Genomic DNA, 23102 nt, shown 5'->3' with positions numbered 1-23102 from the left:
ATTGATTTCCGTAAGACCTTTGGTATGCACTAACCAAGTGTAGGGTTAGAGATGCTCGAAAATCTGACCTTTTTTGCAGACCTACAAAACTCTGATGAAGAATTGGACAAAAGGCCTTAACCATGACTTTAAACCAGTGTTTACCCCATGCACAGGGGTAAAGTGTAAACTCCATGCAGCAAGACACCTAGCTCATTGGAATTGGAATCCAGGACATTCTTGCTGCAAGGCAACAGTATTAAAAACTATTCCACAATGCAGCCTTAGATGCATGTTGATACAAATGGTACCCTTTAAAGTAATGATCATTTTCTTCTAAACTGAAAGCCACATTTGTTTTCCGTGCAAGCTAACAGTAGCCACCGGCCACTGTTATTTAAACGATAAGCCTTGAAAGAATGATAAAATATTTTTCGGCATTACTATAAACATGTGTTCTAAACTAATCTAAAACTGATGACATCATGATTGGGCAACTTCTCTGTGCTGGTTAAAGCTGACTCACAATGAAGAAGAGAGGCAGGCTGAGGGAATGATGGGTTCCAGACACAGACACACAGAACCGTCAGAGAAGTTGTGCTCAGTCCAATTCAAATGTTTGGTTTTGATCAGCCATCAACTATGGTTGCATTGTTTTAAGTCACCCTGACCTCAGTGTTGTTTTGTTTGTTGCATGTGTGGTAGAGACCAGAACCCAACTTATTCAGCAAGATTTTTTTTTCCAAACAATTTTTGTTCTGGGTCTAGAGTAAGGAATTACCACCACATTCAGACTGAGCCTCAGAACACCAGCCTTGCAGACTGATTGCCCCCCCCGGTACAGACAGAACAGCTGAAGCCGAGGCCGACCGTCCCTCCAGCTGAGACAGAGAGGCCCGAGAACCCGGAGAGGAAGCCCAAGGAGGTTTTGAAAAAGCAAACAGCTGTCTGACCCAGCTGACAGTAGATACTGTTTCTCCCAGTTCCATGAACGAGACTGTTATCTGTTGTCAGAACCCACCGGGCCTTCCCCCTTTGGAGTTCAGTCTTCTTTGCTCCACAAGCAGCTACTTAGAACTTCAGATTCTACACAAAATTCTTAAGTTTACATTTCAGAGGGGTCAAGACCCTAATACAGTTCAATTCAATTCAAAAATACTTTATTAATCCCAAAGGGAAATTAAATGTTGTTGTAGCTTATTATGTAGGTTTCTATTATTATTATTATTATTACTATTATTCTCCCTACTTTTTGAGTGCAAATGAAAAATACATCATACTTTCCACACATTGAGATCATTACTGGACTATTAAAGAGGTCTACATATATTCTTTAATGTTGGACTCAGATTAATTGGTCACTGGGTTACTTCCCACTTTCCTCCCTTTCTCCATTACTTGAATCTACACATCGGTTGGTCATAATGCCTCGTTTCTTCGTGAAATAAAGAGGTCTTCTTTGTCTGGTCCTTCTATCTTCGATTAACAGTCAATTTTGTACAGCCAGATGACTGATACTACTTAATGCTCAAAGGACAACCTCACTAGATGGCAAAATAAAAAATGAAAACATAGCATAACTGGCATGAACAAGAAGCCACTCACTCAAAGCTGTATAAAAGTAAAGGTTATTAAAGGATAATACATATGTCAATCTATAACATGTGTTTTAACTAGCCTCTCTGATACATGTATAAATCCTAGAGAAATATGTAGTGGATCTGATCATTAGCATTGCAGAGACAGAAGTGACTTTTATATTCAGAATGCCTCTGTAATCTTCAGCCAAGGTTCTCAATTCCTCCGTTTTTCCAGTGACCCTGTAGTGTCAAAGGAACATCCTTCATAAGCCCTGGAGGGGTTTATGAAGGATGTTTCTCCTAACAATGCCTTTAAATCTGTAACCTTGACAGAGAAACTGTATGAAGGATACTTGTATTTCTGCTTTTCTCTACTGCAGCACTTCATTTGTTGTATATTTACAATCCAAACGCATGAGAGCAGGCGTCTTTTCTTTATTATTGATAGTTTTGTCTAGGATGCTTTTCTGCTAGAACTTATTTACTTTTATATGTTATTAGCATGTTAGCCAGCTAGCATTGGCCTGCGTGCTTCAATGCCAAGGTGTCTCTCAAGAAGGAGTCATAAGGGGGGCTGCTGTGGAGCAGGGGTTAAGCGTGCGACCCATGTATGGAGGTCTTCATCCTCGACGAGGCTGTCACGGGACTTTTGCCGCTAGTCTACCCATCTCTGTAGCCTACTTCTTGTCAGCTCACTTTCAAAAAATACCGAGAAAAATAAAGGCTACAAGTGCCTACAAAATATATAAAATATTGAAGAAAGGAGTCACAAAATCAGGCTTCAGTCCAATCTTCCTTTAGTCCAACATGATAGGATACGTGCAGAGCAAATGTGCTTTATACACAGTATGTGCTTCAAACCTCTGGTCAATAACGTTGGACAGCAAGTTGTTGATGTTAGTGAAGACTGCGATGGCTGAAGCTTGAGACAGGGTTAGAGATCAGGGGTTGCTGGAAGGTGAGCAGAGCAGGTTTGTTTGTTTTCTATCCAAAGAAGTACTACTGTTTTATTCTGTGGTTGAAACCAGATATTTCAGCACACTGTATAGAAAGACACTTGACCTTTTTGCCCTCACTGTTTGGCACTAAAATAGACAAAACCTTTCTTGTTTTCAGTCTGTCACATTTTCAAAAATTATTAGATTTTTAAATCCCAGAATAATGAGAAAAGTAATTTTGCTTGCTTGCTTTAAAGTCAGATGCTTGAATAAGATTACTATGCCTTTATACCATTTGGGAAAGTCCAGATGATGATATCATGACTCTGTAAGTTTCTGAATTAAATGGAGCATACCTGTGTATTTTTTTTTTTATTCAAATTTTTATTTAGGTGTTAAAGAGTGAATCACATGTTCACAAAGTGCAATACAGAACTCCACAGACATCCTCAATTATTTCTAACAAAAATAATTATTACACCTTTCAATGTGACTGTTAAACATCCAGTAACTTCTGGATCAGTGATTCTTTGTTCTCTTTGTGTCTCTGCTCTGTTCTCTCAAACCCCCAGTCAGTCGTGGCAGATGGCCGCTCACACTGAGCCTGGTTCTGCTGGAGGTTTCTTCCTGTTAAAAGGGAGTTTTTCCTCTCCACTGTCGCTACATGCATGCTCAGTATGAGGGATTGCTGCAAAGTCAACGCCAGTGACTGTCCACTGTCTCTACATGCTCATCCGGGAGGAGTGAATGCTGCAAGTCACTGACTAGATGCAATCTGCTGGGTTTCCTTAGATAGAAAAACTTTTTATCCAATTTGAATAAAAAGCTAACTCCGACTGCACTGTTCAATGGTTAGGATTAATTGGAATGTATGTACCTGACTGTTGTGAAGTGCCTTGAGACAACATGTGTTGTGAATTGGCACTATATAAATAAAACTGAATTGAATTGAATTGAATTGAATTGAATTAACTTATACTCTTTCTTTCCCTTTTCTCTTTTCCCTCCCTTCCCCCCCTAATAATAAAAAAAAAAACACGAACATACTGAAGCGATATTTCAAAACAGTAAAACAGATCCAACAAAGTAGCTAAGGAACGGGGTCGGTGTCACCTCAATCTCATCAGTTTCAGATCTAGTGTTCATGAAGGTCTGCCATGGTTTTTTCAAATCTATCTTGCTCCAGTCTCAGCGCAAATGTCAGTTTTTCCATCAGGAGAATGTCCTGAACGACGTTAATCCAGTCCTGTAGCGTAGTCATCCAATTTTGAGTGATTGCTTTTTTACTGGCAATTAACATTATATTTAACCAGTCCTCAATGTGGATCTGACAGTTCCCCTCCCTCTCCCTTTTCTCCTTGACATATAATGCATCCCCTCCTTCCAGGTTTTGTAACTCATTATACATTTTGGATGTTATTTTGTTAATGGAGGCTGGTATGACCTTAGAAAAATATTTAAAATATCAACAAAAGGCCTGTTTGGTTCCTCATTCTTTGGTTTTTCTAAATAGTGCCGGATTTGTGGAAAACTGAAGAAATATTTATTAACTAAACCATATTTCTGTTTAATATATTCCTCAGGTGGCCTTTGTGATAAAAATCAGTATATTTTAGCAGACCCTTTCCAATCCATTTTCTAAAGGTACTATCTGTTTTATTTGGAGTAAAATCTTGGTTGTATTCTATCCATCTGATTGGCAAACAGGATTCCTTATTTTCTTTTACTAGTTTTGACCAGATCTTAAGTGCTGTTTCTGAACATGGGTTAAGTTCTTTAAAGTCTTTCAATAAGTCTACAGTACATTACCAATTATTGCTTGCAAGGGGATATCGATATTTGAACATTCAATTTCTTTCCATTTCACTGTGGAGGAGGGGTCACACATCTCTACTAATGGATTTATTTGTACTGCCATGTAATAGTTTTTCATATTAGGGAGTGAGAGGCCTCCTTTATTTTTATCCAGTTTTAAAGTTTTGAATCTAATCCTTGGTTGTTTCCCTTGCCAAATAAACCTAGATATCAGTTTATCAATTTATTGGAACCTAGATTTGGTTGGTTCTGCTGGTATTGTCAGAAAAAAATATTATATTTTTGGCAACATCATCATTTTAACAGCTTTCACTCTTTGCATAAGTCCCATATAAGGCTCCATCTGGATAAGTCATTTTTTATTTTAGTCATTAAGGGGTCATAATTTGCAGAGACAATGTTTCTTGTGCCTTTGGCAATGGTCACTCCCAAGTACAGTACAGACCAAACGTTTGGACACATCTTATTCAAAGAGTTGTCTTTATTTTCATGACTATGAATATTGTAGCTTCACACTGAAGGCATCAAAACTATGAATTAACACATGTGGAATTATAACTGAACAAAAAAGTATGAAACAATTGAAAATATGTCTTATATTCTAGGTTCTTCAAAGTAGCCACCTTTTGCTTTGATTACTGCTCCACACACTCTTGGCATTCTGTTGATGAGCTTCAAGAGGTAGTCACCTGAAATGGTTTTCATTTCACAGGTGTGCCCTGTCAGGTTTAATAAGTGGGATTTCAAGGCTTATAAATGGGGTTGAGACCATCAGTTGTGTTGTGCAGGAGGTGGATACAGTACACAGCTGATAGTCCTATTTAATAGACTGTTAGAATTTGTATTATGCCAAGAAAAAAGCAGCTGAGTAAAGAAAAACGAGTGGCCATCATTACTTTAAGAAATGAAGGTCAGTCATTCCGAACAATTGGGAAAACTTTGAAAGTGTCCCCAAGTGCAGTCACAAAAACCATCAAGCGCTACAAAGAAACTGGCTCACATGAGGACCGCCCCAGGAAAGGAAGACCAAGAGTCACCTCTGCTGCGGACGATAAGTTCATCCGAGTCACCAGCCTCAGAAATCGCAGGTTAACAGCAGCTCAGATTAGAGAACAGGTCAATGCCACACAGAGTTCTAGCAGCAGACACATCTCTAGAACAACTGTTAAGAGGAGACTGTGTGAATCAGGTCTTCATGGTAAAATAGTTGCTAGGAAACCACTGCTGAGGAAAGGCAACAAGCAGAAGAGACTTGTTTGGGCTAAAGAACACAAGGAATGGACATTAGACCAGTGAAAATCTGTGCTTTGGTCTGATGAGTCCAAGTTTGAGATCTTTGGTTCCAACCACCGTGTCTTTGTGCGGCGCAGAAGAGGTGAAAGGATGGACTCTACATATCTGGTTCCCACCATGAAGCATGGAGGAGGAGATGTGATGGTGTGGGGGTGCTTTGCTGGTGACACTGTTGGGGATTTATTCAAAATTGAAGGCATACTGAACCAGCATGGCTACCACAGCATCTTGCAACAGCATGCTATTCCATCCGGTTTGCGTTTAGTTGGACCATCATTTATTTTTCAACAGGACAATGACCCCAAACACACCTCCACCTCCACCTTTTGTTCTTTATGGTTTATCTCAATGCCATGTATTTTGGTGTTTTGTCTAATTCATTGTGCTAGAGGTTTAATAAATATGGCAAATAATAGCGGGGATATGGAGCATCCCTGTCTGCAATCTTGTTCAGTTTTTATTTTCCCTGATAGTCCCCCGTTAATCCTCATCTTAGCAGTAGGCTAATTGTACATTTCCTGAATTACCTTTAAGAACTTGTTAGAAAAGTTGAATCGGAACAAAGCTCTAAACATTAATGATCTGTCTACTGTGTCAAATGCTTTTTGTGCATCTAAACCCATTATAATTGCTTGCTCGTCATTCCTTTTAATGTGATTGATCACGCCTAGTGTTCGCCTAATATTGTCTCTGGTTCGTCTCTTCCTTATGAACCCCGTCTGGTCTAAATTTATAATATTTGGGAGGATATGTTGTAATCTTTTGGCCAATATAGAAGTAAAAAGTTTATAATCCTGGTTCAGTAGACTTATTGGGCGATAGTTTGAACAGTTCAGTTAGTCTTTACCTTTTTTGGGATAACTGTAATCACCGTCTCCCTCCAGGAGGGGGGGATATTACAGTGGCCCAGAGGTGTCAGGCCAAAAACAAAAGCCACAACACAAAAACAAAAGCCACAATATAAATACAAAAGCCACAACACAAAAACAAAAGCCACAATATACAGGTCCTTCTCAAAATATTAGCATATTGTGATAAAGTTCATTATTTTCCATAATGTCATGATGAAAATTTAACATTCATATATTTTAGATTCATTGCACACTAACTGAAATATTTCAGGTCTTTTATTGTCTTAATACGGATGATTTTGGCATACAGCTCATGAAAACCCAAAATTCCTATCTCACAAAATTAGCATATCATTAAAAGGGTCTCTAAACGAGATATGAACCTAATCATCTGAATCAACGAGTTAACTCTAAACACCTGCAAAAGATTCCTGAGGCCTTTAAAACTCCCAGCCTGGTTCATCACTCAAAACCCCAATAATGGGTAAGACTGCCGACCTGACTGCTGTCCAGAAGGCCACTATTGACACCCTCAAGCAAGAGGATAAGACACAGAAAGAAATTTCTGAACGAATAGGCTGTTCCCAGAGTGCTGTATCAAGGCACCTCAGTGGGAAGTCTGTGGGAAGGAAAAAGTGTGGCAGAAAACGCTGCAAAACGAGAAGAGGTGACCGGACCCTGAGGAAGATTGTGGAGAAGGGCCAATTCCAGACCTTGGGGGACCTGCGGAAGCAGTGGACTGAGTGTGGAGTAGAAACATCCAGAGCCACCGTGCACAGGCGTGTGCAGGAAATGGGCTACAGGTGCCGCATTCCCCAGGTCAAGCCACTTTTGAACCAGAAACAGCAGCAGAAGCGCCGGACCTGGGCTACAGAGAAGCAGCACTGGACTGTTGCTCAGTGGTCCAAAGTACTTTTTTCGGATGAAAGCAAATTCTGCATGTCATTCGGAAATCAAGGTGCCAGAGTCTGGAGGAAGACTGGGGAGAAGGAAATGCCAAAATGCCAGAAGTCCAGTGTCAAGTACCCACAGTCAGTGATGGTCTGGGGTGCCGTGTCAGCTGCTGGTGTTGGTCCACTGTGTTTTATCAAGGCCAGGGTCAATGCAGCTAGCTATCAGGAGATTTTGGAGCACTTCATGCTTCCATCTGCTGAAAAGCTTTATGGAGATGAAGATTTCATTTTTCAGCACGACCTGGCACCTGCTCACAGTGCCAAAACCACTGGTAAATGGTTTACTGACCATGGTATCACTGTGCTCAATTGGCCTGCCAACTCTCCTGACCTGAACCCCATAGAGAATCTGTGGGATATTGTGAAGAGAACGTTGAGAGACTCAAGACCCAACACTCTGGATGAGTTAAAGGCCGCTATCGAAGCATCCTGGGCCTCCATAAGACCTCAGCAGTGCCACAGGCTGATTGCCTCCATGCCACGCCGCATTGAAGCAGTCATTTCTGCAAAAGGATTCCCGACCAAGTATTGAGTGCGTAACTGTACATGATTATTTAAAGGTTGACGTTTTTTGTATTTAAAACACTTTTCTTTTATTGGTCGGATGAAATATGCTAATTTTGTGAGATAGGAATTTTGGGTTTTCATGAGCTGTATGCCAAAATCATCCGTATTAAGACAATAAAAGACCTGAAATATTTCAGTTAGTGTGCAATGAATCTAAAATATATGAATGTTAAATTTTCATCATGACATTATGGAAAATAATGAACTTTATCACAATATGCTAATATTTTGAGAAGGACCTGTAAATACAAAAGCCACAATATAAATACAAAAGCCACAACACAAAAACAAAAGCCACAATATAAGTACAAAAGCCACAACACAAAAACAAAAGCCACAATATAAATACAAAAGCCACAACACAAATAAAAGAGCCGCAACACAAATACAAAAACCACAACGGAAATACAAAATCACAACGGAAGTTACGCAACCTGCAACAGAAGTAACAGTGCCTGTTGAATGAAACAACAGGAAGAGAAGCTTTGCTTGCTAACAGCAGACAAATCTTGCCCGTTTGATAAGTAAGTTATTAAGTATGATCACTATTATTATGTGACTGTCACAAGTGAGCAGTATTATTTAGTGTCCTTATTTTCTTGTTATACACTGTGTACTCTGCCATTTTACCAAGGATGAGTAAGCATAACCGTGTGGGATGAGGGAAACTTTGCAAATCTTAAGCATGAGATTAGGGAAACCGTGGGTTTTCCGTATCAAAAAACTAAGAACAAATGGCGTTAACCCATAGATATGTAACAGCGTAAGTTAACTTACACAACAACGTTACAGCTCACTGTAGACTCATAGTTCCAATCAGTGTGACTGTTTATCATTGATTAATGATATAATGTAGCCCACAGCAACCTAAGTGTTTTCAGTATATAGAATTTATTCTGTTGCAAGGATAAACCCGCGATGTCTGTACATAACTGTCTGTTCTTGTATAGATGATAGATTGATCAGAAGAGTTGTCATATTCAAGATCATGTTTGGGTAAAAAACTAAGTATATCTATTTGGGTCAGAGAGAAAGTGATGATTTTCAAAGTTATCCTGTGAACCTAACCACCAATCTGGGAGACTCAATGAAACAGAAATACAGAGTTCCCCTTATCTCATGCACTACTCCCATTTTTTGAAAGAGGGCTGCTGGTTTACAGACAACTCTCAGTTTGTTAGCCCAGAGAAAAGGGAAACACTAGTTTTCATTTCAAGCACACAGCTACATACTTTTTTTGTGATTTCTGATATAGTCACAAAAATACTGACATCAAATTTCTGTGAAAAGCAAACATGTTCCTCCATTGCTCTAGAAAGGATAACGTTGATCAAGATTCTTATGGAGATGTGGTATAAGATGCATAGCACATTGCTAAACACAACACTAATGCTATAATTGTTTCATTTCATCCTTTTCAATAAATAAAGGCCTAGTAAGTTTGTATGTGCCATACAATTACATTTTAGTAAATTGATTCAGGGCATTAGCCTAATGCTTATGGTTTTTATTACAGATTAAAATGTATTGTCCTTTTTGTGGATATCATCTGCATTGTGAAACGGCATTCTGCAGTTCATGTGGCAAGAACATAAAATTATTTTATGATGCCAAGAAGCCGGGTACAAGTGAAGGTAACATTTCAAAGACTCATTTAGTTTTTATTTGCCTCATACTGTCCATATTCAGTAGTATATTGTAGGATTATAGATCAGAATGCTGGATGCAGGGGTGGTCCTAGCCTGTCTGGTGACCTGGGTGAACAACATCGCCAGACCCACCCTCCACCCCACCCCAGACCTATGATTTGTGATTTTGGTTTCTCTGATGTCAACCATTTCAGAAACCACCAATAAGTGAATGAAAGGATTAACAGTAATCCAATCACTGCCTTAATAATATTTCATTGGATACTCTGAGGCTGGAAGCTCAGGAAGTAGTGCACTGGCTTCATTTCAGAACTTCAGAAGTTTAAAAGAGAAGGAGAGACAAACATGTTTCAAAATGAAAAAAGAGACACTGAAGGAAAACACAGTGAAGGTAAATCCTCTTTGCTTTTTATCATGTGTTTGCAGTTTCTCAACAAGCCTGTTTGCAGTAGCCTACTTCTATGTTTCCCTGTAGATTTCAGTAGGCATAATGCAGCTGAAGGATGTAGTGCTGAAACCGGTCAGAGGAATGGTACTTCCCCTTGTTGTGCCACCAGGATTGGGTGCAGAGCAATTGCAAAAAGCCGCAGAACAAAAAATTATGGCCTTTAACACACATTTTCGAAGTGGCCCTTACTTTCTACTTTACCCTGATGGTACAAAGATTACTAATATACCAGGGACAGAAACAGCATTCTCTCTGAAACTGTACAAGGAAGCACTGGGGAAAGCCTACCAACACATCACAGTCTACCTTTGCACAGTTGAAGATTTCCTGGCTGATCGTAAGTTACTCTTAAATGAATAACCTTACAAAAAGCCACTCTTGAACTTATTTGCTCCATTATCTAATTTAAACAAATAATACTCTCATGTCTGATTTTGAAATTTACAGCTCAGCAATCTACCTCAGACTCTTCTGATTCTGAAGTGATTATAACAAGCAGAAGTGCTAAAGAATTTAATTTGGCTGATACAGTAGTAAGTTTAGTATTTGCTATTTTACATCTGCTCACATGTGCAAGTCAGAGATAGTATTTACTCAACCATTTTTTGGCAGGATGTTAAACACATGAGGCATATTGACATTGCTTATACTGGTCTATTAACCAAATATTAAGTGTAACTATGAGAGATATCTTTCTTTTCTTTATCCAGCCATTTGAACCTAACTTGCACAGCACCAGTGATCGTAGCAGGGAATCTTCACACTTTGATTCAGCAGCCCCGGTAAAATATGACTTCTTGAAGGGGGCTAGTCATGTACTATGGTTATAAAAAACAAAACAAAAATATTCATGATAAATGATAGTGTGACCCTCTGGTCACACTCTCTTGTTAAGGTAAATACAGAAAACGCTTAAGTTTACTAAGAAATGGAGCAAACACAAACTTTGGAATGCAAAAATAGAATGCAATAAGCCAACATGGTACCATACTTTATTTGGAAAGCCTTTGTATGCAATCAGAGTAAAATTTGTAAAGTCATTATATGTGACTAAGCCACTTACACTGCAATATGTCTTGTTCATATGTAGCCTTGTCTTTAAATATTGTACAATTAATTTGTCCTATGGTACATAAAGTAACAGGAAACAAAGACGTCATCACCAACCATATTTGTTTACATTAGAGCAGTGTCTTTCTGAACAGGTCTGATACCAATAACTTTACATCTTTAAGTGCTTTTACTTGCCCGCTTTTACTTGCCAGTCTAATCCCTCTAATCCCTCTTATCTTACGTTTTGATGCAGAAGAGTGCCCAGGAACTACAATGGAGGCAATAGAAACTACGTGCTATAGGTATTCTTTTCTCTCCAGATTTCAAGTGTCATGATTGATTACAGGATCATCATCATCATGCAGTCCATTTTCAGCAGATACACACAACTGTATGTACCCATTATAGTTGATGATGAGGAGGACTCAGGGAATGATGCAGGCAGTCTTGATCTTCCAAAGGATGCAGAGCAAGAAATGAATACTTATAAATTTAGTTTTTTCAGGTTAATTACATCAGCTGTCATGCTTTAAGCTAATAAAGTAGTACGGTCATAGTCACAATTTGTCTATCGGCAGAGTGGAACAGCTCTCTAATAACTCTCTAATAACTAAATTATTCAACCATGCCATGTTTGTGTGATATTTAAAATGATTGACCACTCAATTACTCTGCATTTCCACGAGCAGCAATGAGAGAGGATGCGTATAGTTTGCCAGGGAAAATGATTGGTATGTCCATAGTACATGGTGGACCTAGGCCAAATTTCCTTTCAAGGGATTTGGTCAGCTACATCTCAGGGCAGTCCAGTTTCCACTTATCTGTAGCAGACGTTACAGATGAAAAAATAGGGAAATTGCTACAAGAGGTATGATGGTCATTACTGTAAGGTTGTGTGTTATAAATGTAAGCGGTTTTGTCTCCTTTGAAATGTTCTTTCAATGTATTATTCAGATATTTGTTATTATATATGAAGACTTTCTATTATCTGAAATGAATAGTTCATCTCCTTTTTTTTCTAGATCCAGAATGCTTCCTCATTACAGATCCTCAGAGACTTAATGGTACAGCACAGTACCATGTTACAGACTGCAGGGTGCTTCAAACATGTCAAGTCATTGGAGGAAAAGCACTCCATTGTGAAAGAGCACCTCCGGCGGTACATAATTGACAGGAATCACAGCGCAATCGAAAGGGAGTTGTATTTTGTTATTGCCGTTGTTGCTAAAAAGTAAATACAATAATTGTGTGGTATAAAACGAGTGTTTCATTTCAATGCTTAGTAGCTGATACAAATTGTACATTTATTTTATTCCTAAGCAACCTGTTATTGCATTTCAGATTCAAAAATGGACTTGCTACCTTGCAGTTTTTAACAGCCCTGCAGCTATATCCACTGGCGCTGTCTCCTGTCCTGTGCCATTCTAAGAAGAAGTTGTCTGCTGTGGACATTGAAAATCTGTTCCAACCAGAGCTTAGTCCAGATGGAAGCAACCAGAGGGCCCAGGAGAACAAGACATCAGGTTTCTGGGCCGACTACCTTTTTGACTGTGAAGGTTGGTTTATTTGTTCCACATTGTCCAATAATCACACAAATTACAATGAAAATTAATGACCTATAATACAAATACATGTGCCAACACTTTAAAGCTGCCTCTCTTGGACAACTACAACACATTTAAGGACAATATGAACTTCGGGATTAGGAATTCCTCTGACTTTGGATGCATTTAGTCAGCATGCAGCTGTTGGTATCTTGAGCCAGACCTGTGGGTTTTAGTTCTTCTGTGTTAGTGTATCCACACTGCATTTGTTTGTCCCCACATTGGGACCAGTTGACCATTTCAGCATTTCTATGTTTTGTTGCGTAGTTTGGTATGAAAGTCAACACATCAACATTCAAAAGTCCGGACAGTAGTGAGCAAGTGTCAATGATATTGTTGAAAGCAACACTGTTTATAACATTCTTTATTTTGTCAGATTGTATGAGTAACAGCAACCGTCTCTGCATTGCTACCGAAAATAAACAAGACCTGACTGACTTTTCTGTTTACATGAAAAGGGTTGTTGTGTATTTTACAGTCTTAATATTTTATAGATCAGCCATGTTCTTCAGAGTGATGTAGATTTCTACAGCAGCTTCCCATTGAAGAGGTGGTGGCTAACCACTTTGTCGCTACAGTTCTTCAAACCAATTTTCCTGTTCATCATCACTTGGAGTTCCTGCTGTGGGCATGAGGGTGTTGAACTGGCTCAGGGCTTGTGCAGATGCAGGGAATCCACAATTTCCTCCGTTGAATCTCAGAGGAAGTACAAAAAAGGTCCACATTTACTGACAATTGCAAAAAAACTAAGCTTACTTTCCTTACAGGCACATTTTATTTTAATGGCATTCCATCCATCTCCATTGTTAGTTACAGGACCAGGATGCAGAGACCCAAAATGAGGTTATATTAAAAATCATCAGGATCTAAAGTAACAGAGTAAAGATGCTACAATTTGTATTTGTTGTTTGCTTGTCTATAGTTTCAGTCGCAGCATGATATTTCAAAGATACAAAAAAAATGAAATGTGTATTCTTGTATTGACATTATTGTTGGGGTGTTTGTCTAATGGCAAAGACTGGCAGTGGGAAGAGTTTTAAAGAATAATGACAATATCTAATGCAATGTGTACTATGTACAATACTCAGTAGCGTCACTAGAAGCACCACAAATCATGACTGTAGAATACCGTTTTGTAGGACAACCTTTGGACAGACAGCCTTCTCTGTTAAGAGTTGTAAGCTTTGGAACTCACTGCCATCTCATTTTAAGATCTTGACTGACATTAAAATATTGATTTCAAAGCATAAGAATTGGCTGATGGTGATCCAGAACTGTTCCTATTATTAAATATTGTAATTGTTTTTGATTCATTAGTTTTAAATACATTGTTTTATATCTCTGTTGGGTCATTTTATTGTATTTACTGTTGGTCTTAAAGCTGCAGTATGTAAGTTTTACAAAAATATGTTTTTTGCTTAGACCCTCCTCCTGGCTCTGATTGGTTGTTTCTGACTGAGTGGTGGATTTCTGCAGTTAATACTGCGAGAAGGCAGAGGAGCTTGAATTTCTTTCATAGATTAGTTGTCTTACACTGTGATGACATAATGATAATTTTAACAAATATGTAAAAACCACATATTCGATAAACGTTACATGCTGCAGCTTAAACGTCTCATTTAAACTATCGGTTAAAAATCCTTCTCGGGTTGGTTGTTGCGAATTAGCTATGGCTACAAATGCTGTGATGCTGGAATCAGATTGTCTTGATCTGTGTTTCTAGTATCTATCCCTGTAAAATACAATAAAATTAAAATAATTGTATGAATGCTTTATAATGAAAAGTCCTTTTGTTTTAACTGAAAATGCAATACTCACCTGTGAGGCAGGTGATACATAGCCTATGGTTTACCAGATGAGCACTTGGACTGGTGAACAGGACGAATAGTGTGAGTGTTCCATAGTTGCTTGTATTCGTCCAGTTCTTTCTGAAGGACACCCAGGAAACAGTATCACACCAGACACATGTGTTGTCTGCTCCCATTGAAGAGGTGCCTTTCCCTCAAGTCGTTGAACAGATCCATGCAAAACTGACTCCTAGTTAAAGTACAAACATCTTATTAAGATGGACTTTGGCCCTAAGAAAACACTCAACAAGGATTGAAGTTGCTTTTAGAGATGTACTGTGAATTTCAATAGTTAAAGAAGCTGTTATATGAAAGCACTTTTAAAATGAACACAAATAGTTTCTTGCGAAAGTATTCGGCCCCCTTGAACTTTTCAACCTTTTGCCACATTTCAGGCTTCAAACATAAAGATATAAAATTCTAATTTTTTGTGAAGAATCAACAACAAGTGGGAAACAATTGTGAAGTGGAGTGAAATTTATTGGATGTGTCAAACTTTTTTAACAAATAAAAAACTGAAAGGTGGGTTGTGCAATATTATTCGGCCCCTTTACTTTCAGTGCAGCAAACTCACTCCAGAAGTTCAGTGAGGATCTCTGAATGATCCAATGTTGTCCCAAATGACTGATGATGATAAATAGAATCCACCTGTGTGTAATCAAGTCTCCATATAAATGCACCTGCTCTGTGATAGTCTCAGGGTTCTGTTAAAAGCGTAGAGAGCATCATGAGACCAAGGAACACACCAGGCAGGTCCGAGATACTGTTGTGGAGAAGTTTAAAGCCGGATTTGGATACAAAAAGATTTCCCAAGCTTTAAACATCCCAAGGAGCACTGTGCAAGCAATCATATTGAAATGGAAGGAGTATCAGACCACTGCAAATCTACCAAGACCCGGCCGTCCCTCTAAACTTTCATCTTGAACAAGGAGAAGACTGATCAGAGATGCAGCCAAGAGGCCCATGATCACTCTGGATGAACTGCAGAGATCTACAGCTGAGGTGGGAGAGTCTGTCCATAGGACAACAATCAGTCGTACACTGCACAAATCTGGCCTTTATGGAAGAGTGGCAAAAAGAAAGTCATTTCTCAAAGATATCCATAAAAAGTCTCGTTTAAAGTTTGCCACAAGCCACCTGGGAGACACACCAAACATGTGGAAGAAGGTGCTCTGGTCAGATGAAACCAAAATTGAACTGTTTGGCCACAATGCAAAACGATACGTTTGGCGTAAAAGCAACACAGCTCATCACCCTGAACACACCATCCCCACTGTCAAACATGGTGGTGGCAGCATCATGGTTTGGCCCTGCTTTTTGTCAGCAGGGACAGGGAAGATGGTCAAAATTGATGGGAAGATGGATGGGGCCAAATACAGGAACATTCTGGAAGAAAACCTGTTGGAGTCTGCAAGAGACCTGAGACTGGGACGGAGATTTATCTTCCAACAAGACAATGATCCAAAACATAAAGCCAAATCTACAATGGAATGGTTCACAAATAAACTTATCCAGGTGTTGGAATGGCCAAGTCAAAGTCCAGACCTGAATCTAATCGAGAATCTGTGGAAAGAGCTGAAGACTGCTGTTCATGAACGCTCTCCATCCAACCTCACTGAGCTCGAGCTGTTTTGCAAGGAAGAATGGGCAAGAATTTCAGTCTCTCGATGTGAAAAACTGATAGAGACAAACACCAAGTGAGCTGTAATTGCAGCAAAGGGTGGCGCTAAAAAGTATTAACGCAAGGGGGCCGAATAATATTGCACGCCCCACTTTTCAGTTTTTTATTTGTTAAACAAGTTTGACACATCCAATAAATTTCATTCCACTTCACGATTGTGTCCCACTTGTTGTTGATTCTTCACAAAAAATTTTAATTTTATATCTTTATGTTTGAAGCCTGAAATGTGGCAAGAGGTTGACCAGTTCAACGGGGCCGAATACTTTCGCAAGGCACTGTATATAGGATAAAGCCAGAAGTAAAAGTGTGTATGGATCAGAATAATCACATGTAACAAATACAGAAATTTCAAGTAGATGCACCATATATCCATAATAATTGATAAAGTCATAATAATTGATATAATAATATATCCAGAAGAATTATGTGACAAAAACCTTTGTTTCCGAAAGTACCACCACCAGCTTTCAATACGTTGGTTGGATGTTGAAGTCCCATACATGTGGCTTTAGGCTCCTGCAAATTCATCTGTGTGCCATGATCTCAAGCAACAAGGAAGTGCTGCCATCAGTCCATTTTCTGTTCCGCAGTAAGTCCAGAGGCGCAATGGAAAAACTCCAAACTCAGAAATACACTGCAAATAATTTTGAGCAATGATCCTAGGATCATTGTTGGACTTTCCACATTTGAGCTACATGATTTTTCTGGAGACCCCATCATTGCAGCCACTTATCGCAATTCCATAGGGTTTTAATTTGTCGTACCCATCAACATGCCAAATTTCATTGGGTCCCACTGAATGATATGCTCTGCGGACAAATCTTCATCTAGACCTGTTTTCTACTGCAGACGGATCCAATTCTCCCATTAGTTGCATCACATCCCCTCTTCTGACGATAAGAGAATACTTCTGTTTAAGGGTCTGCCACATCGCTCGGTAACCCAGCAGTTGGCCTGATCCCTTAAGTTCATCAGAAATGGCTGCCTGCACAGTAACAATTGGTGTGTACTTTGTCCTCCTGGTCAGGCCTACACTTTGTAATCTTCTTTTTAAAGTGCTAAGACTCACTGAAATATTGTGTTTGGCTGCAAGGAAGTCTCTAATTACTTCATAACTGTGGCCCTCTGTGAAATACTTCATTATAAGATCAACTGCAGTTGTGGTTTCAGGATCTGAGGGGAAGGAATTCAATTCAATTCAATTCAAAAATACTTTATTAATCCCAAAGGGAAATTAAATGTTGCTATAGCTCATGAATGAGACACTAGATATAATAATAGAAAATGTGCCGTATCCATAAACTTTGTTTTCATCTATATTTACTGAATGGTGAATAAACAGTACAAAGATAGTAATGTATATGACATCACCAACTTTTAGAGCAAAACATACCGTTGTCTTGATGATTCCTTAAAAACTGAATATTTTTGCCACATGAGCCACAATAGGACAGAGCAACATGAAGGTTCCCACCACAAAATGGACAAAACATAACCTTGTAAAAGGCTAGAAGAATCTGTTAGTCTTCATACGCATTCTCACAGAGTATTGGCACTATTATTATACATAAGGTACACCATAAAAACGTTTTCCACCTTGGCTTAAAAAATAGTTCCATACATGGCTGAGTTAAACCGGATTTATAATGTGCTTAACACACAAATGAAAAAGTTGCTTTCAAAAAAGACGCTAAGTGTAAAAAAAAGAACTTAAGGAGTCTATGGAGACGACTTAAACAATTTAACCAAAGCATACAATATAGTTGGAGTTATAACTTCCAATTCAGGAGCACCATACTGTCGCTAAGCAATGCAAGTTATCCGAAATTGTTTACGTCGTTTCCATGGTAACCACTAACTCACAAACATAAAACGCAATGTTTCTCTCTTCACAGGGTTAACAAACTCTCAGTTGTCAGTAAACCCACTTTCTGGCATGGCGGTACACCTGTATCATAGTTAACTAAAGAAAAACATTTCACTTACTTATCAAACAGACAACATTTGTCTGCTGTTAGCAAGCAAAGCTTCTCTTCCCGTTGTTTCATTCAACAGGCACTGTTACTTCTGTTGCAGGTTGCGTGACTTCCATTGTGGTTTTGTATTTCCGTTGCGGCTCTTCTATTTGTGTTGTGGCTTTTGTATTTCTGTTGCGGCTTTTGTTTTTGGCCTGACACCTCTGGCCCACCGTAGGATATGACCCCCATTTAGGACCCAGTTAAATGTTCTCAAAAGAACAAGAGAAAGTTATTTTAGATAGACCTTATACCATTAAGCACTGATCTGCTCCTGGTGATTTGTGAAGTTTTAAGTTATTTAATGCTTTTTCTATTTCCTGGGCTGATATATTTTTTGGTCAGGAATTCATTTTGATCACTCGTTACAGTAGGCAATAATAGATTATTTAATAGTGCATTAGCTTCATCCATTCCTTCCTGTTCTTTTAAAGTATATACTCTTTGGTAGTATTTTTCAAAGCATTCTCTTATTTCTTTATCTTAATAAATTATATTTTTAGTTGTTAGTTCTCTCACCTTGTAAATAGTTTTTTCTTCCTGTTGCTTTTTTAACCTATACGCTAAGAATCTTGCTGACTTGGGGCCTGTTTCATAATAGCTCTGTTTTAAGAATAGTAATTTCTTCTGTATGTGGGTCTGAAGTTCTTGCTTAATTTTGTCTCTGATTTGTTTTATTTTCCTTAGCATTTCGAGGTCTACTCTGTTTTTCTTTTTCTTCTCTAAGTCAGCTAATTTATGTTCCAAATTATTAAATTTTTCTTGTCTTGTTTTTTTTAAAAGGGATGATTTGGCGATTAATTTTCCTCTTAGGACCGCTTTACAAGCATCCCAAAGGATTGCCGGGGAGACTTCTCCATTGCCATTGTCCTTTATATATGTAAATTTGAGTTAAGTCTCCATAGAAATGGAGTTTTTGCTTTATTGACATCTATTTTTATATGGAGAGGGCAATGATCTGAGAGATCCATCAATCCGATTTGACATTTTTTGACCCGACCTATGTCCTTTTTATATATGAAGAAGTAATCGATTCTTGAATATGACTGATGAGCTGCTGAGTAGAATGTATAGTCCCTCTTTTGGGGGTTTAGTTCCTGCCAAACGTCACCTATCCCCAGCTCTCTCAACAACTTCCTAATCTTTTTACCCATGCCGTTATTAACTGCGGGTTGCTTAGAGGTATCTTCCGAAGGGTTTAATCTTACGTTGAAGTCGCCGCAACAGATTACTATACCTTGTGATTTTGTTATCATCATGTCGAAAATATGCTTATAGAATGTCCACTCTGAACCTGGGGGGACATACACTTTCACAAAGGTAACTTCTTGTCCCTCGAGTCTGCCAACCACTACCTTTTCTGTCTTTATATTCATGGATCTTCTCAAATGTTATTTTCTGAGATTTTAAGGTGGCCACCTCCCTTTCACAACCTAACTTGTGTGATGCACTAAATACCTGATTAAAGCCCATTCTTTTATGTTTACCATGTTCTATCTCAGAGAGGTGAGTTTCCTGAAGGAATATTACTTCTGCTTTTTCGTTTCTCATTTTGCCTAGTATTTTAGCCCTTTTTGCGGCATTAAGAAATCCTTTTACTTTATAGATTACAATTTTTATTGGTGATGGCACAATCATGAGTTATAGATTTCCATAAACCCAGAACTCGTTTAGTAAATGACACCCTTTGGCTACTCAAACAAACAACAACTATCAATAATCTGAACATTTTAATGTTGTCAATCACATTAACACGAATACATTTAAAGAGAATTTCCATTTCTTTGGTCCTGTCAACGACCTTAATAGTGTAATAGTTAGTGAGTGACTTTGAGGGAAAACCCACGCAACCCTGTGGCTGCAAAGGGCCCTCTGGTGGCGTTACCTGGTTATGGTCCCCTCTCTCTTCCCTTTTTTCCCCTCTCTCTTCTCCCCTCTGCTCTCTTCCTCTTCCCCTTCCCCATCTCTCCCATCCCCTCCTCTTTATCTCATTCCTGTCCCCTCCGTGTGACCCCCGACTTCAAATCACTTCGGATAGGAACGGGATATATTCGTCCCATCTGCTCCTATTTGTTCCTCAAAGTTCAGCTTGTTGTTTTCTTCTAAAGGTTTCCAGTTTCTTCTTATATCCCTCCGGCAACTCATTCGTCGAAAGCTCCTTATCCGTCTTTCTAGACCTGGTCCACATTGCACTCCTGATTCTGTTTGCCCATGTTGTAGATGGTTACATCGAAGCTTTGACTAATCATGTCTTTTGTTGCTTTAGCTGTGGAGTTGTTCTCATAGAATACCCTCAACTTGACAGGTAATGGACTTTGAAATTTGATTGCCATTTCTCTGAGGACCCGCTTTGCTTCCACATATTCACGTCGCCGTTTTAACACCTGGGGAATAATCATGGCCTACTATTACTCTCTTCCCTGCCGGTATGAAGCCCCTCTTTTGCTTTGACTTTAAATGTGGCAAACTTGACTATTATTGGGGGAGCGTCGTGTGGAGCTCTGGGTCCCAGAGAGTGGTGAGCTCTTTCAGTACCCAGGTCGAGTGATGTTGGAATGTCCAACTTATCTCGGAGTAGATTCTCTATGTAAGTTGAGATAGAGGGGGAGCTATCTTCAGAGCCTTGTGCAATACCATGGAACCTTATATTCTCATGTCTTGTCCTCCCCTCGAGCCCAATCAGTTTATCCTCTATTTCGTCCTGCGCATTACTTAGTTTCATAGCTGCCCTGTTCTGAGCTTCTACAATGCGCATTTCTACTTCTTCCCGTCTACAATTTATGTTTTTTATTTCTTCTTTGACCCCTTGGAAGCCCTCTCCATTTTCCCGACGTGAGTCTCTTAGTTCTTGAAGAATAGTTTGTAGATTAGCTGTCTCGTTAGCTACATCGTTAGCCACCAGTGATACTTCTGAGTCTGAGAGGCTAGCTGTGCATCTTCGTTTGTTTCCTCATCTTGTAGAATCAGATGTCGAGACAACGGAGTCTTATTTGGTTTGGATTTAGGCATTTTGAATTACTCTTTAGTGTTTTTTATATCCCGCAGTTGCTTAAAAAGAGGAGATTTCTGAGATTCGACGGGGAGACACTTGGTTAAGCTGTCGCCATCTTGCTTGCTCACCCGGAAGTCGCCATACCTTTGGATTTTGAAGGAACCACCTTAAACAGACTGGCTCCTTGTATGAAAAACTCAAAAGAAATCAGCCAACAGATCAGAAAAAGAAATGTGAACTTTCACAAGAAGGGTTTTTCAGACCATTTTCAGATGGCTGAAGGTTGCACATAGAAATAGCTGAACGTTGCACATAGAAAATTAGAAATCATGGTAACAGAAATAATTTAGGTAATTCTAACTGACCTAAAACAGTGCATGTAAACATATGGTTTCAGCTGCATACTCTATTCTCTTTTCTTTTTTTACTTAGACTTAATTAGGAAGACTAAGCTCAGATTTTGTTGCTTATTCATTTCAACAGGCTGTAATTGATAGTGTTTTATGTTTATGGTTTAATTATACATCAGTATCAAAACACAAATATGTTCAAACTGTGATGATGTCATGATCCTCCATAGTCAGCATTATTCTGCCATACGTATATCCCTTTAGTCTCCAAAACAAACATGATCAGTCAGAGCAACTGACAAAACATTAAGAATCCTAAGGGGTCAATTACTATGTATTAGGATGAAAACAATGGGACATTAGGACCTTGCAGATGATTGGACGCTTTCCATCCAAAATTAGCTATTTTTCCTTCATACAATCGTGTTGTCCACTTATTTCCTGTTGAGGTTCAAGTTGTTATTGCTGGGGAGTGTTGTCACGGTGCTAGCTGTGTGATTGGTCAGTAAAATGTTTTTAAGGCTCTGAGCGACACATTAATCTCAAATCCAAGGTGCAGATTTGCCCAAAAATCCTATTAACTTTGTTTTAATCTGATGTGTGTGTTTTTTGAATTGGTGCTCAGCTGAACACTGAAACATATTGACTTTTCATTCAGTGATGTTGTTATTCAGTGTCTTGCAAAAATATTCAAACCTTTTTGAGGTATTTTGTGCATAACAACTGTAAAGTTCAAAGTATTTTATTGAAATTTCGGGACATCAAGTCATACGTAATTGTGAAGTGGAAGGAAATTGCTAAATGTTTAGCTATAAGTCAGAAAATCGTGGTGTGAATATGTTCGTACTCTAAATTATTACTTTAGAACCACCTTTCACTGCCAACAGCTACATGTCTTTCATGGTGTGTCTTGGCCAGCTTTATGCATGTAGAAACTAAAAACTAGCTCAAGTTCAGTCAGAGTGGATGAAGAGCCTCTGTAAACATAAATTTTTAAGGCTTGTTACAAATTCTCTCGGGATTTAAGCCTTGACATTGACTAGGCAGTTCTAACACATCAATATGCGTTGACCCAAACCATCCCAGTTGATCTAGCTGAATCTTTATATTTTGGGTCGTTGACCTGTTGTGAGGTGAAGTGTTTTGCAGCCTCTTACAGGTTTACTTTCAGGATTGCTCTGTATTTAGCATCACCCATCTTCCAATTAACTCTAACTAACTTTTATTGCTCTGGCCTAAGAAAGGCATCCCCACAACATGACTCACCCACCACCATGTTTCACTGTGGACATAGAAAGTTCGGGGTGATATGCAGTGATAGCTGTCCTCTGCACCAGAGGTTGCGCTAGACTTTTTTGTTGTCGGTCATTTGGACTGACAGAGTAAAAGAAATCCTGTCACAATCTATTTATTTAAAATGATAACAATAAAACATTCAATGTTATTTATTTTCAGTCATTTTAATTAATATTCAGTCCCAACAAACT

The 23102-nt window shown here is 38.8% G+C and overlaps 1 long non-coding RNA gene across 2 annotated transcripts; it reads right to left on the bottom strand.

Moving 5' to 3' along the window:
• Positions 1-13086: 13086 nt before the first annotated feature.
• On the bottom strand, positions 13087-18007 carry LOC124874429. 2 transcript variants are annotated; one of them, XR_007039803.1, is made up of 4 exons: positions 17652-18007; positions 16696-17431; positions 14549-14767; positions 13087-13426 (listed from the first exon to the last, which is right to left on the bottom strand). It is a non-coding gene; the product is annotated as an uncharacterized LOC124874429 (long non-coding RNA). The 2 variants fall into 2 exon arrangements; XR_007039804.1 differs by having other exon boundaries at positions 16696-16892.
• Positions 18008-23102: the final 5095 nt, after the last annotated feature.

Source organism: Girardinichthys multiradiatus, chromosome 9, assembly GCF_021462225.1.
Source record: "Girardinichthys multiradiatus isolate DD_20200921_A chromosome 9, DD_fGirMul_XY1, whole genome shotgun sequence".
Classification (NCBI taxonomy): domain Eukaryota; kingdom Metazoa; phylum Chordata; class Actinopteri; order Cyprinodontiformes; family Goodeidae; genus Girardinichthys; species Girardinichthys multiradiatus.
This window is presented reverse-complemented; position numbering and strand designations above follow the sequence as displayed.